This window comes from Bombina bombina, chromosome 4, assembly GCF_027579735.1.
Source record: "Bombina bombina isolate aBomBom1 chromosome 4, aBomBom1.pri, whole genome shotgun sequence".
In the NCBI taxonomy this organism is placed as follows: Eukaryota; Metazoa; Chordata; class Amphibia; order Anura; family Bombinatoridae; genus Bombina; species Bombina bombina.
Window position 1 is genome coordinate 1,183,832,764 of NC_069502.1, and position 15,193 is coordinate 1,183,847,956.

Consider the following 15,193-nt stretch of genomic DNA (forward strand, 5'->3'; position numbering starts at 1 on the left):
TATCATTGGTCACTCTTACGACTTTTTCAACAGATTACTAAGCCACTTTACCAAGTCTTTATGAATCACAAATGTCAGTTAGCCTCTATGTCATTAATTCAGTCTGGCTCTCTACGAGTCACTTAAAACTCAAGTAATCTTATACAAAACTAAGTACTAGATTTATAGGCCTCTTTCAAGTTCTCGCCATTAAATGGACTTTCTAAAAATACCATTATTTTCATCATATCTTATAATTTACTATAAAAAAATTGATAAAATATGAGGAAAAAATGGAAAAAAACACACTTTTTCTAACTTTGACCCCCAAAATCTGTTACACATCTACAACCACCAAAAAACACCCATGCTAAATAGTTTCTAAATTTTGTCCTGAGTTTAGAAATACCCAATGTTTACATCTTCTTTGCTTTTTTTGTAAGTTATAGGGCCATAAATACAAATAGCACTTTGCTATTTCCAAACCATTATTTTTCAAAATTAGCGCTAGTTACATTAGAACACTAATATCTTTCAGGAATCTCTGAATATCCATTGACATGTATATATATTTTTTTAGTAGACATCCCAAAGTATTGATCTAGGCCCATTTTGATATATTTCATGCCACTATTTCACCGCCAAATGCGATTAAATACAAAAAATTGTTCACTTTTTCACTAATTTTTTCACAATCTTTTGGTTTCTCACTGAAATTATTTACAAACAGCTTGTGCAATTATGGCTTAAATTATTGTAAATTATTCTCTGGGATCCCCTTTGTTCAGAAATAGCAGACATATATGGCTTTTGCTTTTTGGTAATTAGAAGGCTGCTAAATGCCACTGCACACTACGTGTATTATGCCCAGCAGTGAAGGGCTTAATTAGAGAGCATGTAGGGAGCTTTTAGGGGTAATTTTAGCTTTAGTGTAGTGTAGTAGACAACCCAAAGTATTGATCTAGGCCAATTTTGGTATATTTCATGCCACCATTTCACCGCCAAATGCGATCAAATTAAAAAAAAAACGTTAAATTTTTCACAATTTTAGGTTTCTCACTGAAATCATTTACAAACAGCTTGTGCAATTATGGCACAAATGGTTGTAAATGCTTCTCTGGGATCCCCTTTATTCAGAAATAGCAGACATATATGGCTTTGGCGTTGCTTTGTGGTAATAAGAAGGCCGCCAAATGCCGCTGCGCATCACACTTGTATTATGGCTAGCAGTGATGGGGTTAATTATGTAGCTTGTAGGGAGCTTGCAGGGTTAATTTTAGCTTTAGTGTAGAGCTCAGCCTCCCACCTAAAACATCAGACCCCCTGATCCCTCCCAAACAGCTCCCTTCCCTCCCCCACCCCACAATTATCCCCGCCATCTTAAGTACTGGCAGAAACTCTGCCAGTACTAAAATAAAAGCTATATTTGGGCTTTTTTTTTTTTTTGGCATATTTACATATGCTGCTGTGTAGGATCCCCCCTTAGCCCCTAACCTCACTGATCCCCCACCAAGCAGCTTTCTAACCCTCCCCCTCTGCCTTAATGGGCGCCATCTTGGGTACTGGCAGCTGTCTGCCAGTACCCAGTTTAGTAAAAAAAAGTATGATTTTGGGGTTTTTTTTGCCCTTTTCTGTAGTGTAGCTTTCCCCCCCACCCCTTCAGGAACCCTTAGATTATTATTATTATTTTTTTATTTGTTTTTTTTTTAACTTTTCTTAACCTTTTTTTTCTGCAGTGTAGCGGTTCCCTCCCGCTCCCACCCCGTGCACGTGCCCGCCCGCCGCCCCCGTGCACGCGCACGCTCCCGTGCGCGCCCCCGTATGTCCCGTACCCGATCCCGCCCCCCTCCACTCCACCCGGCACATCGATGGCCGCCCACCCGCCTCCCAGACTTGCTCCCACCCACCAACAATACCGGCCACCGATGTCCGGTGCAGAGAGGGCCACAGAGTGGCTCTCTCTGCATCGGATGGCCAAGGGGGAGGCGGGTGGGCGGCCCGGGGTTATTGCAGGATGCCTCGATAAGGATGAATCAAGATTTAGAAGCTAACCTCTGAATTTATGTCTCAGTCTCTTAAACTAATTGGATACAGTTACTACCATTGGCAGAGTTGGCCCAAAATTCACTCTATCATACTGCTCACCATTTAATGCTGCTCTTGGATATAACCCCCCCCCCCCCATAACTTTACTTTGGACATTCATGTCTCTGGAGTTCCTGCAGAAGATCAAAGAACTAATAAACTACAATATCATTGGTCACTCTTACGACTTTTTCAACAGATTACTAAGCCACTTTACCAAGTCTTTATGAATCACAAATGTCAGTTAGCCTCTATGTCATTAATTCAGTCTGGCTCTCTACGAGTCACTTAAAACTCAAGTAATCTTATACAAAACTAAGTACTAGATTTATAGGCCTCTTTCAAGTTCTCGCCATTAAATGGACTTTCTAAAAATACCATTATTTTCATCATATCTTATAATTTACTATAAAAAAATTGATAAAATATGAGGAAAAAATGGAAAAAAAACACACTTTTTCTAACTTTGACCCCCAAAATCTGTTACACATCTACAACCACCAAAAAACACCCATGCTAAATAGTTTCTAAATTTTGTCCTGAGTTTAGAAATACCCAATGTTTACATCTTCTTTGCTTTTTTTGTAAGTTATAGGGCCATAAATACAAATAGCACTTTGCTATTTCCAAACCATTATTTTTCAAAATTAGCGCTAGTTACATTAGAACACTAATATCTTTCAGGAATCTCTGAATATCCATTGACATGTATATATATTTTTTTAGTAGACATCCCAAAGTATTGATCTAGGCCCATTTTGATATATTTCATGCCACTATTTCACCGCCAAATGCGATTAAATACAAAAAATTGTTCACTTTTTCACTAATTTTTTCACAATCTTTTGGTTTCTCACTGAAATTATTTACAAACAGCTTGTGCAATTATGGCTTAAATTATTGTAAATTATTCTCTGGGATCCCCTTTGTTCAGAAATAGCAGACATATATGGCTTTTGCTTTTTGGTAATTAGAAGGCTGCTAAATGCCACTGCACACTACGTGTATTATGCCCAGCAGTGAAGGGCTTAATTAGAGAGCATGTAGGGAGCTTTTAGGGGTAATTTTAGCTTTAGTGTAGTGTAGTAGACAACCCAAAGTATTGATCTAGGCCAATTTTGGTATATTTCATGCCACCATTTCACCGCCAAATGCGATCAAATTAAAAAAAAACTTTAAATTTTTCACAATTTTAGGTTTCTCACTGAAATCATTTACAAACAGCTTGTGCAATTATGGCACAAATGGTTGTAAATGCTTCTCTGGGATCCCCTTTATTCAGAAATAGCAGACATATATGGCTTTGGCGTTGCTTTGTGGTAATAAGAAGGCCGCCAAATGCCGCTGCGCATCACACTTGTATTATGGCTAGCAGTGATGGGGTTAATTATGTAGCTTGTAGGGAGCTTGCAGGGTTAATTTTAGCTTTAGTGTAGAGCTCAGCCTCCCACCTAAAACATCAGACCCCCTGATCCCTCCCAAACAGCTCCCTTCCCTCCCCCACCCCACAATTATCCCCGCCATCTTAAGTACTGGCAGAAACTCTGCCAGTACTAAAATAAAAGCTATATTTGGGCTTTTTTTTTTTTTTTGGCATATTTACATATGCTGCTGTGTAGGATCCCCCCTTAGCCCCTAACCTCACTGATCCCCCACCAAGCAGCTTTCTAACCCTCCCCCTCTGCCTTAATGGGCGCCATCTTGGGTACTGGCAGCTGTCTGCCAGTACCCAGTTTAGTAAAAAAAAGTATGATTTTGGGGTTTTTTTTGCCCTTTTCTGTAGTGTAGCTTTCCCCCCCACCCCTTCAGGAACCCTTAGATTATTATTATTATTTTTTTATTTGTTTTTTTTTTAACTTTTCTTAACCTTTTTTTTCTGCAGTGTAGCGGTTCCCTCCCGCTCCCACCCCGTGCACGTGCCCGCCCGCCGCCCCCGTGCACGCGCACGCTCCCGTGCGCGCCCCCGTATGTCCCGTACCCGATCCCGCCCCCCTCCACTCCACCCGGCACATCGATGGCCGCCCACCCGCCTCCCAGACTTGCTCCCACCCACCAACAATACCGGCCACCGATGTCCGGTGCAGAGAGGGCCACAGAGTGGCTCTCTCTGCATCGGATGGCCAAGGGGGGTTATTGCAGGATGCCTCGATATCGAGGCATCACTGCAATAACCGGAAAGCAGCTGGAAGCGAGCAGGATCGCTTCCAGCTGCTTTCCAGACCAAGGACGTACGCCACACGTCCTCGGTCATTAACTGTATTTTTTTTGAGGACGTGTGGCGTACGTCCTTGGTCATTAAGGGGTTAAATAAGTAATGCTTTGTTAAGTGAGCTGTTGAACAAAATCATTCAATTCTCTAAACATTTTACATCTGTAGTTCTCACTGATTTGTCTTGTCAGCTGCATGCAGATGAAGTATAAAGTATACTAAACCACAAGCAAATGAAAGTTAAGTGTTGTGAAAACATTTCAGTTTAATTTTTATTTGCTGCAAACTGATATTTTATATCAGTGTCAGGTGCTTCCCTGTTAATCTCACTCACCCTTATGAGATTCTGTATCTCAGAGAGCTTTATTACTATGGGAGGCAGCTCTCATCTCTCTGGGACTTTCAGGTTCCGCCCTTGTGACTTTTAAGTAAGTCTTAGTAAGAGTTGTTTTGCCCCTTTAACAAAATGATTTAATTAAAAAGGAGGGGTGATTACAATTTATTTTTTTTCCATGACAGCATACTAGACTCTGTGTTGTGCATGTGAGCCCCCTTAAATATATAATGTATTACTATTGATAGTGTAACAGAGATTGAAAGAAATTTTGAATCTATATTAAGCAAACTGTTATATTTATTGTCATACTGAGAAAATAATTTCTAGTCTGTTTTTGACGGAATTATTTTGTTAAAATGTAGCATCTGCTTCTATCAGTCTCTACAGCAAATGACAATTATATTTAGTATTTAAACAAATAAACAGTTTTTAAGCAAACACAACAGATTATTTAGCAACAAGCTCAGGTATCTTACATGTTCTACAAACAGTTCAATTAAGATGAAAGCATAAAAAATGAAAGGGATCTAACAATCCGTATTATTATTTTTAAAGAATGTTCAGCACTAAATCTGAAATATAATATTTTTTTTAATTATTATTTTCTTTGTTTCATTAGTAGCTTAAAATGATTGAACCAGAAAGTTAAGCACAACCACTAATTAAGCTATGTTTAGTACGGAACAGTAATTTGTTGTGTTTGTCTCTATTAACTTGGAAGCAAGTGTAGCTAATATCACTAATCAGAATGTTATAAGGGGCGTGAGAGTCAATATCAAACTAATGATTCAGATACAGCATAGAATTTTAAAAAAGGAGAAAAAAAATCAAATTTATTTTTGTTACTTTTATGTTTTCCATGAAAACATACTAAATTAGACTCTGGGATGTGTACGTGAGCGCTACTAAATTAGTCTCTGGGGTGTGCACGTGAGCTCTATATGATGACAGTATTTGCAACAATGGTGGGGATAACAATGCTGTAGGAAAGTTAATTTATTGATTACTTTTTCTAAATAAATTAACCATTAATGTTTATGCGGATCTTTTGCAGATAAATAATGTTTTAAGCTTTTCTAAGGGATTTTAATCAACCCCAAAGTTTGTAAAAAAAAATCTCTGTTTTTACTATTTATATGTATGTGTTTTTGTAAAATGAACATTTTAGTTTTATTCTATAAACTATTGGCAACATTTCTGCCAAATAACAAATACAAATATTGACATTTAGAGCAGTGTGTTTTATACTTTGAATAATGCAAAGAAAACAAGTGCATACTCATTTTAAAAAAACCGATAAAAACAAAAAACAATACTTAAGAGTTCAGAAATCAACATTTGCTGGAATTACTCTGATTTTCAATAACAGCTTTCATGTGGTTTACCTACCAACTTGGTTTCTGACTGAGGAACACAATTTGTTTCTAGATTCTGGAAAGCAGTGTGTGGAAATGTGAGAATTACTATCTCTTTGTCCTCTGCATTGCACCACAATTGAATAATCAAACATAAAGGATGAATCAAGATTTAGAAGCTAACCTCTGAATTTATGTCTCAGTCTCTTAAACTAATTGGATACAGTTACTACTATTGGCAGAGTTGGCCCAAAATTCACTCTGTCATACTGCTCACTATTTCATGCTGCTCTTGGATATAACCCCCCACCCCATAACTTTACTTTGGACATTCATGTCTCTGGAGTTCCTGCAGAAGATCAAAGAACTAATAAACTACAATATCATTGGTCACTCTTACGACTTTTTCAACAGATTACTAAGCCACTTTACCAAGTCTTTATGAATCACAAATGTCAGTTAGCCTCTATGTCATTAATTCAGTCTGGCTCTCTACGAGTCACTTAAAACTCAAGTAATCTTATACAAAACTAAGTACTAGATTTATAGGCCTCTTTCAAGTGCTTTGTGAGGTCAACTCATTGGATTATCAACTAAAACGACCTCATTCACTACAAATTCACCCTGTTTCCCATGTGTCATTGCTGAAATCTGCAGTTCATAATTGGTTCTCCACCAAGATAAAGACACCTAAACCAATACTGGTGGATGGAGAACCTGCATTTAAAATTGAACAAATACTCGACTCCCATTGGTGGGGTCGACAATTCTGCTATCTGGTAGATTGGAAAGGCTGTCCTATCACTAAAAAAAACTTGGGTAGCAGCCTGTGAAGTCCATTCTTGGTCTTGGTGGCTGCTTATCATATGCAGTACCCCAATCATCCCCAAAAAGATCCCTAGAGTGGCCCCTTGAAAGGGAGTTATGTTAACGGTAGTCCGGTTGTTATGCGTCCAGTAGCACTCATTGGGCTTCTCCTCTGAGCATTATCTGACCTCACTATTTCATCATCCGCTTAATGATGTCACGCAAATTCTGTGCTTTTAAGGTGCTCTTTCTGTTCTCTCCTTGTCCGTTTATATGACTATTACTGGGGACTCTATAACTGTGATTCCTAAGTCTCCTGTTGCTGACCTATGCTTGTTACTGTACCTACCTCTGCTGTTTCTATTGCCCATTTGAACTTACTATAATTTGTCATATCCTGGGTTCTACCCTCTGAGCTGGGGCAGTGTGAATATTTGTCACTTCCTAACCTCAGGGTCTTTTCCTGGACAGACTTTAACCACACTGTGACATATATGTGTGTTATACTTTATTTGACTGTTTTTGATTTGTTGTGTTAAATATTTAAGCATAGTTTTATCTCAAGCACAAAATATAAACTTTAAAATTGTAATGCCAGTCCAAATTAGCGTGATCAAAATATTAATTGAAAGTATATGCTGCACTAGAGCGGTCAGCCGCAGAATGCCTTCTCTGGTAAACACGCTTTACCATAGTCATGTATTATCAAGTTGCACGCTAATATTAGCACAGTCCAGCAATATCGAGTATTGTGTACTGCACTATCATTTACGTGCCACTTGTAATCTGGCACATTATATGTAAATTGCTCAAGACATGTGCACAGTACCAAGTCTACCTCAGTATGCTCTCATGCAAAGGAGCTAAGTTTAAAAAAAGTTTAAAAAGTGCTCAATTCTCTTGGTATTGTTTGTTGAAGAGCATACCTAGGTAGGTTTTAGAGCAAACATGTGCATGTGTGTGGAGCACTATGTGGAAGCAGTTGTACATAAATGATTTTTACAATTATAAAAACATTGAGCAATGTATGCAAGCAGGGTTCCAAAACCTATAGCATTGTTAAATGTATCAAAACACAACTTCTGCCATATAGAGCTCAAGACACATGCACACTCCTGATCCTACATAAGTATGCTCTTATAGAAAAGAACAACTTTTAAATAACGGATTGTGACATCCATATCACCTTAATTGAATGCACTGCATATACAGATATGAGTGACCAGGTAAAGACTAGGCTTATATAATTAATAAAGGGTGATGTTCAGAGTGTGGTATAACCCAGCAAAAACCACACCCTTAGGGGGCGCCTCCAAACACAAATGACAAAAAATAGTAGTGTGAAAGGAAAAAGAGAAAATGGATATACAACTCTACAAGCACTATATCTACCAAACATTGTCCATAGGAGATATGTGGAAAACAAGTTCCAATGTACAATAGTCCAAAAAAGTGTGGCAGCTCTCAGTTGTAGGATGGTCTTCCTATGATGTTAGATAACTGCAAAAAGAAAACACAGAGGCGCCGACATGGCCTAGTAATGCAAAGATAAGTGGCTCCAATAAACACAAATCCAGATGTATACTCACAAGAGAAGCGCACCCTGTGGTGCTATTGATGCAGGCTGGAGCCTCGCAGTGGTCCAGCTCACTGTGGGACTGAAGTGGATACCCAGAAGATGTCCCTGAGGGGATTGATAGTAGATATCCTATGTGGACACAAATTATATGCACATAGCCCAGTATTGTTAAGACAGAGAGACAAGTAAGTAAAGAATAAACTTACAAGAGGCTGGGACCTAACAGTCGCCCAGCAGACTGGAAAACTCCCAGCAGGTCCTGGTCTTCCTCAGGTGGCTAATAGCAGCACAGCCCAATTATGTACTCACAAAAAATACACCAAAGGGCAAGCAAGTGTATTAAAATGTATAAAACATTAATAAAAAGCGAAGCGTTTCTCAGCTGACTAAGAGCTGTTTCCTCAGGCTAAAGAATATCTTTTTTTAAATTTATTTTTTAGCCTGACTTTTTTCAATTAATAAAGGGTACCGCATATACAAGTATCTCAGATACATTTCCATGATAGACAATGACAAGGACAAGACCAGATAGTCAGATAGCAAAAGGTATTAGACAAACCCAAAGACAGAAGAGGAGCAGTAGCAAGAGGTGAATGAGGTCAATGTCCACTGGAGTTCTAGCCAGGATAAATGGTAACAAGAGATAGAAAATAGAATAAAACAAGGCTGTTGCTAACAGCCAAGCAGGTACTGATAGTAAGTGTTAGCTGGGTAGATACAGTATAAAAGTTATAGTATAGATGATAACAACAGGTACAATAAAGTGGTAATGGCCACACTCATATAACTTACAGATAATGACCAGCAGGTGCAATAAGAAGGTGCTTCTTAACCTTACCTGTAGATTTACCATAGTTGTTTTCATTTTAGCAAAATATTAGATTTTTTTTTTTTAAGAACTGGCCACTTTTCTTGGAAAAGCTTGATATACAGGGATATAAAAATTAGTACTGACAGTATAGTAGCTTCTTTATCCAAGGAGAAATGTAATTGCCACTTTGAAATCAAGAAGGATTTCGTTTGTTCTCGGATTGGAAATAACTTTTTTGCGTCCATTTTTGGATCAACAGTAGTAACAGAAATGTGGGTAATGTTGAACTTGATGAATGTGAGTTATTTTGCAACCTATATTGTTATGTAAGATTCCAGAATGTCACTGCAGTGGTGTTATCGGCACATTTAAGGCTTAGTAGAGACAGGATAGCTACTGCAAGAGAAATCACATGTCACACGTGGTCAGCTATTTCTGCCTTTTAAGATATTTCCAGCATATCAAAGATTTCTACTTGCTGTATAATAAATCTGATGTCACCCAAACTAGTCTCAAAATAAGTTAAAGTATGTAAAAAGTTAAGAACAAATACCCCACGGTGAGTACAGCAACACACAATAGATTATTGTACAGCAGATAGTGTAGTCGCTGGATCTGTGCCACACAAGACCACACTTTCAGACCACAAGACCACACTTTACAGACCACCACTTTACAGGGGCTGAACTTACTGAATTTTCAAAAGAAAAAGGGCAGAACTCTCCAGCATGGTGAAATCTCTCTTATTTCTGTATTTGAAGGAGAGACAAGACCAGTGCAATACAGCACTGGATGATATGAGAGTTTTGTTAAACTTACACTTTGTCCTTTGTATTTTATATTATTTTACACTTAGATTTGGTCCTTTCAGTATTATTGCATTTAAGCTTTGCATTTTCTCATTTATATTTTAATGCATTTAGATTTAGCTCTAGCAGTGATTTTACACATTCTGATTATGTTTTCAAAGGTTCTGTGTTACTTTAACAAATTAGGGTTATACTGTATATATTTCTGCTTATTTATACAAATTACATTGCACATTGCATTTGCTTCATTGCAAACTAAAACTGACACTATCAGAAAGTAAGAGAGACAGGGCAGTTCCATGGGCTGAAAAGGAAAGTTCCCAGGGTGTCTGAACTCTCTCACAAGTCTTGTGAAATTTTCTAAGCATTGTAAACGTGCTGGGCTCACTGATTTGTCTTGCCAGCTGTATGCAGGTGAAGTTTGCTCAAAATTCACAATAAACTTATTTTAACTAACAGAAAAGTAATATATACTAAAGTATAGACAAAGCAAGTTAAATTGTAGTGAAAACTTTTCAGTTTAATTTGGAATTCATACAGAGTCCATGAGGCAGAATTATCAAGCAGTCAACCGCAAATACGCTGGAATTCCGCAGCGTAATTATTGCGAGCCTGATTCGACCCATTTATCAAAGCCTACAGACCGGCAAAAGTTGAAATTTGTGATGTAACATATGATCCGCCGGTCTCAGTCCAACACAGATCGATGCTTACATCATTACAGATTTTCTGAATACAAATTCGGCATTATCTGACAACTTTTGCAAGTTATCAACTTTCTATTCTGGCCCAGCGTACCTGGTTTTCAATCCGCCACCCTGGAGGTCGTGGATGCCATAGGAATTAATGGGAGTCTGAAAGCAGCGAAAGCTTATGTTCGATGCTGCCAGATATCCCATTGAGTTCTATGGTAGAAAACAAATTACGTTTACACCTAACATCCTAACATAAGCCCCGAGTCTAAACACCCCTAATCTGCCGCCCCGACATCGCCGCCACCTACATAATGTTATTAACCGCTATCCCCGCTCCTGGACCCCGCTGCAACTAAATAAATGTATTAACCCCTAAACCTCTGGCCTCCCACATCACTACCACTTACTAAACCTATTAACCCCTAAACCGCTAGCCCCCCACATCGCCATAAACTAAATTAAGCTATTAACCCCTAAACCTAACAACCTGCTAACTTTACATTAAATATTAACTCATCCCTATTTTATAATAAATTTAAACTTACCTTTAGAATTAAAATAAACTATATTAAACTACTAATTAACCTACCCTAACTATTTCCTACAATTACATTAAAGTATATTAAACTATTAATTAACCTACCCTAACTATTATCCTAAAATTACATTAAAGTATATTAAACTATTAACCTACCCTAACTATTATCCTACAATTACATTAAACTACATTAAACTATTAATTAACCTAAATATACAATAAAGAATTACTAAGCTTCAAAAAAATAACAACTAAGTTACATAAAATAAAAAACACTAAGTTACACAAAATAAAAAATAAGTTATCAAATATCAAACTAATTACACCTAATCTAAGAGCCCTATCAAAATAAAAAAGCCCCCCAAAATAAAAAAAAACCCTAGCCTCCAATAAACTCCCATAAAAGGGCCTTATGCAGGGCATTTCCCCAAAGAAATCAGCTCTTTTACCTGTAAAATAAAATACAAACATCCCCCCCAATAGTAAAACCCACCACCCACAAAACCAAACCCCTAAACATTGCCCTGAAAAGGGCATTTGTATGGGCATTGCCCTTAAAATGGCATTTAGCTCCTAACACTAACCCCCGAAGATCCACTTACAGTTTTCGAAGACCGGACAACTGTCCTCATCCAAGTGGCAGAAGTCCTCAGTGAAGCCAGCAGAAGTCTTCATCCAACCGGGCAGAAGTCTTCATCCAGACAGCATCTTCTATCTTCATCCATCCGGCGCGGAGCGGCTCTATCTTCAAGACATTCTGCTCGGAGCATCCTCTTCTTCCGATGGTCAACGACAATTGAAGTTTCCCTTTAGGTACGTCATCCAAGATGGTGTCCCTTACATTCCGATTGGCTGATAGAATTCTATCAGCCAATAGGAAGTAAGGTGGAAAAAATCCTATTGGCTGTTGCAATCAGCCAATAGGATTGAGCTTTCATCCTATTGGCTGTTGCAAACTTAGTAATTCTTTATTGTAGATTTAAATAACTTGAGTAGGGTTAGGTTTTTAAATATGTAATATAGTTAATTTAATTTGTAGTTTAATGTAATTTTAGTATAATAGTTAGGGTAGGTTAATTAATAGTTTAATATAGTTTATTTTAATTCTAAAGGTAAGTTTTAATTTATTATACGATAGGGATGAGTTAATATTTAATGTAAAGTTAGCAGGTTGTTAGGTTTAGGGGTTAATAGCTTAATTTAGTTTATGGTGATGTGGGGGTCTGGCGGTTTAGGGTAGGGGTTAATAGGTTTAGTAAGTGGTAGTGATGTGGGAGGCCAGGGGTTTAGGGGTTAATACATTTATTTAGTTGCGGTGGGCTCCGCTGCTCATCGCCCCGTACATGGTGTGTGGCTTTTTGACAACTTTTTTTATAAATAAGGAGAGCGTATTCAGGTCCACGGCCGCAATGTTAGGCGATGTTAGGCGAGCATATTGGTGCTGGCGAATGCAGCATAGTTGACAGCTTGATAAATATCCCTCCATATATCAGTCCCAGGGGTTATCCAGTTACCTTCTCTTGCCCATGAGAATTTTTGTTTCCCAGAGAGCTTCATTACTTTCTATGGAAGGCATCTCTCATCTCTCTGGAATTTCCAGGTTCCTCCCCTTTTCTTTTTCAGTAAGTTCTGCCCCTGTGAAGTCTGCTCTATAATCAGAATTTGTAAAATCACAATCCTATATACACTGCTGTACACAAAATGAAACACAAAAGTATTAAATGTAATAAAATTTAATCTGAAGAATAAAGTGATATAAAATAGAAAGCACAAAGTGTAAATGCAACAAAACTCCCCAGCAGCATACGGAGCAGGGCTCCCACTAATGAAATCAGATTCCACACACAAAACCTGCCAGCATGTAAAAGACGCTTAGGCAGGGTGCAATATCGGACAAGCGGCAGTGAACAAACTGCTAGAAACAATGTAGAAAAAGGAGTATACGATAGTACAGCAGGGTTTTGGAAAAAAATTGTGGTTTATTCTAACAAAACACAGGTGAAGGTACAAGACATGGACAAAAATGTCAGACGTGTTTTGTGCCCTCTAACAGCGCTTACTCATAGACAACAGATAATACTACTAGTATCTCTGTATAAAGGAGTGACCAGTCATTGACCGATTAACTCCTTATGTTACACACATACACCTAGATTACGAGTTGTGCGTTATGTCTTAATTTGTAGCGTTATGGCCCATAACACATCAATTCCATAACGCAACCATTACAAGTTTTAATAAAACTTCATAGCGCAACAAAAATCCCCATTTACGCACAAATCCATAACGCTATCCAAGACCAGTAGTTACTGATATTTTCGCAACCAAAAACCTTCACTAATCACATCAAAAATATAATACAAAGTACACTTAGACTCATAGGCCTCTAGTTATCAAGCCGTCAATCTCAAATATGCTGGAATTCCGCAGCGTATTTGTGGCGAGGCTGATTCGCCTTAGTTATCAAGCCCTAGATACCAGCAAAAGTAGAATTTAGTGACGTAAGCTTCGATCCACCGGACTCAGTCCGACACAGATCGATTCTTACGTCCCTCCAGATGTTCCGCACACAAGTTCGGCACTATCTGACTACTTTTGCTAGTTATCAAAAAACTAGCAGGTACGCTCGGCACTTTTCCGGCCCAGCGCCCTGGAGGCGGCAGATCCCATAGGAATCAATGGGAGTCTGACCATAGCGAAAGTTCATGTTCACTGCTGCCAGACATCCCATTGATTCCTATGGGAGCTGTCTACACCTAACACCTTAACATGTACCCCGAGTCTAAACACCCCTAATCTGTCCCCCCTACACCGCTGCAACTAAATAAAGTTATTACCCCCTAAACCGCCGCTCCCAGACCCCGCCGCCACTCTAATAAACTGATTAACCCCTAAACCGCCGCTCCCGGACCCTGCCACCACTCTAATAAACTGATTAACCCCTAAACCGCCGCTCCTAGACCCCGCAGCAACTATAATGAATATGTTAACCCCTAAACCACCGCTCCTGGAGCCTACCGTCACCTACATTATACCTATTAACCCCTGTCCTGCCCCCCCTATACCGTTGCCACCTATAATAAAGTTATTAACCCCTATCCTGCGGATACCGGACCTCGCCGCAACTAAATAAATAGTTTAACCCCTAAACCGCCGCTCCCGGACCCCGCCGCAACCTATATTAAGCTTATTAACCCCTAATCTGCCCCCCCTACACCGTCGCCAACTATAATAAATTTATTAACCCCTATCCTGCCCCCCATACACCGCCGCCACTGCAATAAAATTATTAACCCCTAAACCTAAGTCTTACACTAACCCTAACACCCCCCTAAATTAAATATTAATTAAATAAATATAAATAATATTTCTCTTATTAACTAAATTAATCCTATTTAAAACTAAATGCTTACCTTTAAAATAAACCCTAACATAGCTACAATATAAATAATAATTATATTGTAGCTATCTTAGGAATTATTTTTATTTTACAGGCATCTTTCAATTTATTTTAACTAGGTACAATAGCTATTAAATAGTTATTAACTATTTAATAGCTATCTAGCTAAAATAAAGAGAAATTTACCAGTAAAATAAAAACTAACCTAAGTTACAATTACACCTAACACTACACTATCATTAACTAAATTATTCCTATTTAAAACTAAATACTTACCTTTAAAATAAACCCTAGGGCCTAGATTTAGAGTTTGGCGGTAGCCAATAGATCAGCCAATAGAATGCGAGCTCAATCTGATTGGCCAATCAGAATATTCCTACCTTAATTCCGATTGGCTGATAGAATCCTATCAGCCAATCGGAATTCGAGGGACGCCATCTTGGATGATGTCATTTAAAGGAACCGTCATTCGGCGAGTAGGCGTCGGGAGAAGAGGATGTTCCGCGTCGGCTGGAAGATGATGGCTCCCGAAGAAAGAAGATTGAAGATGCCGTTGATAGAAGACTTCAGCTGGATCATGGACCTCTTC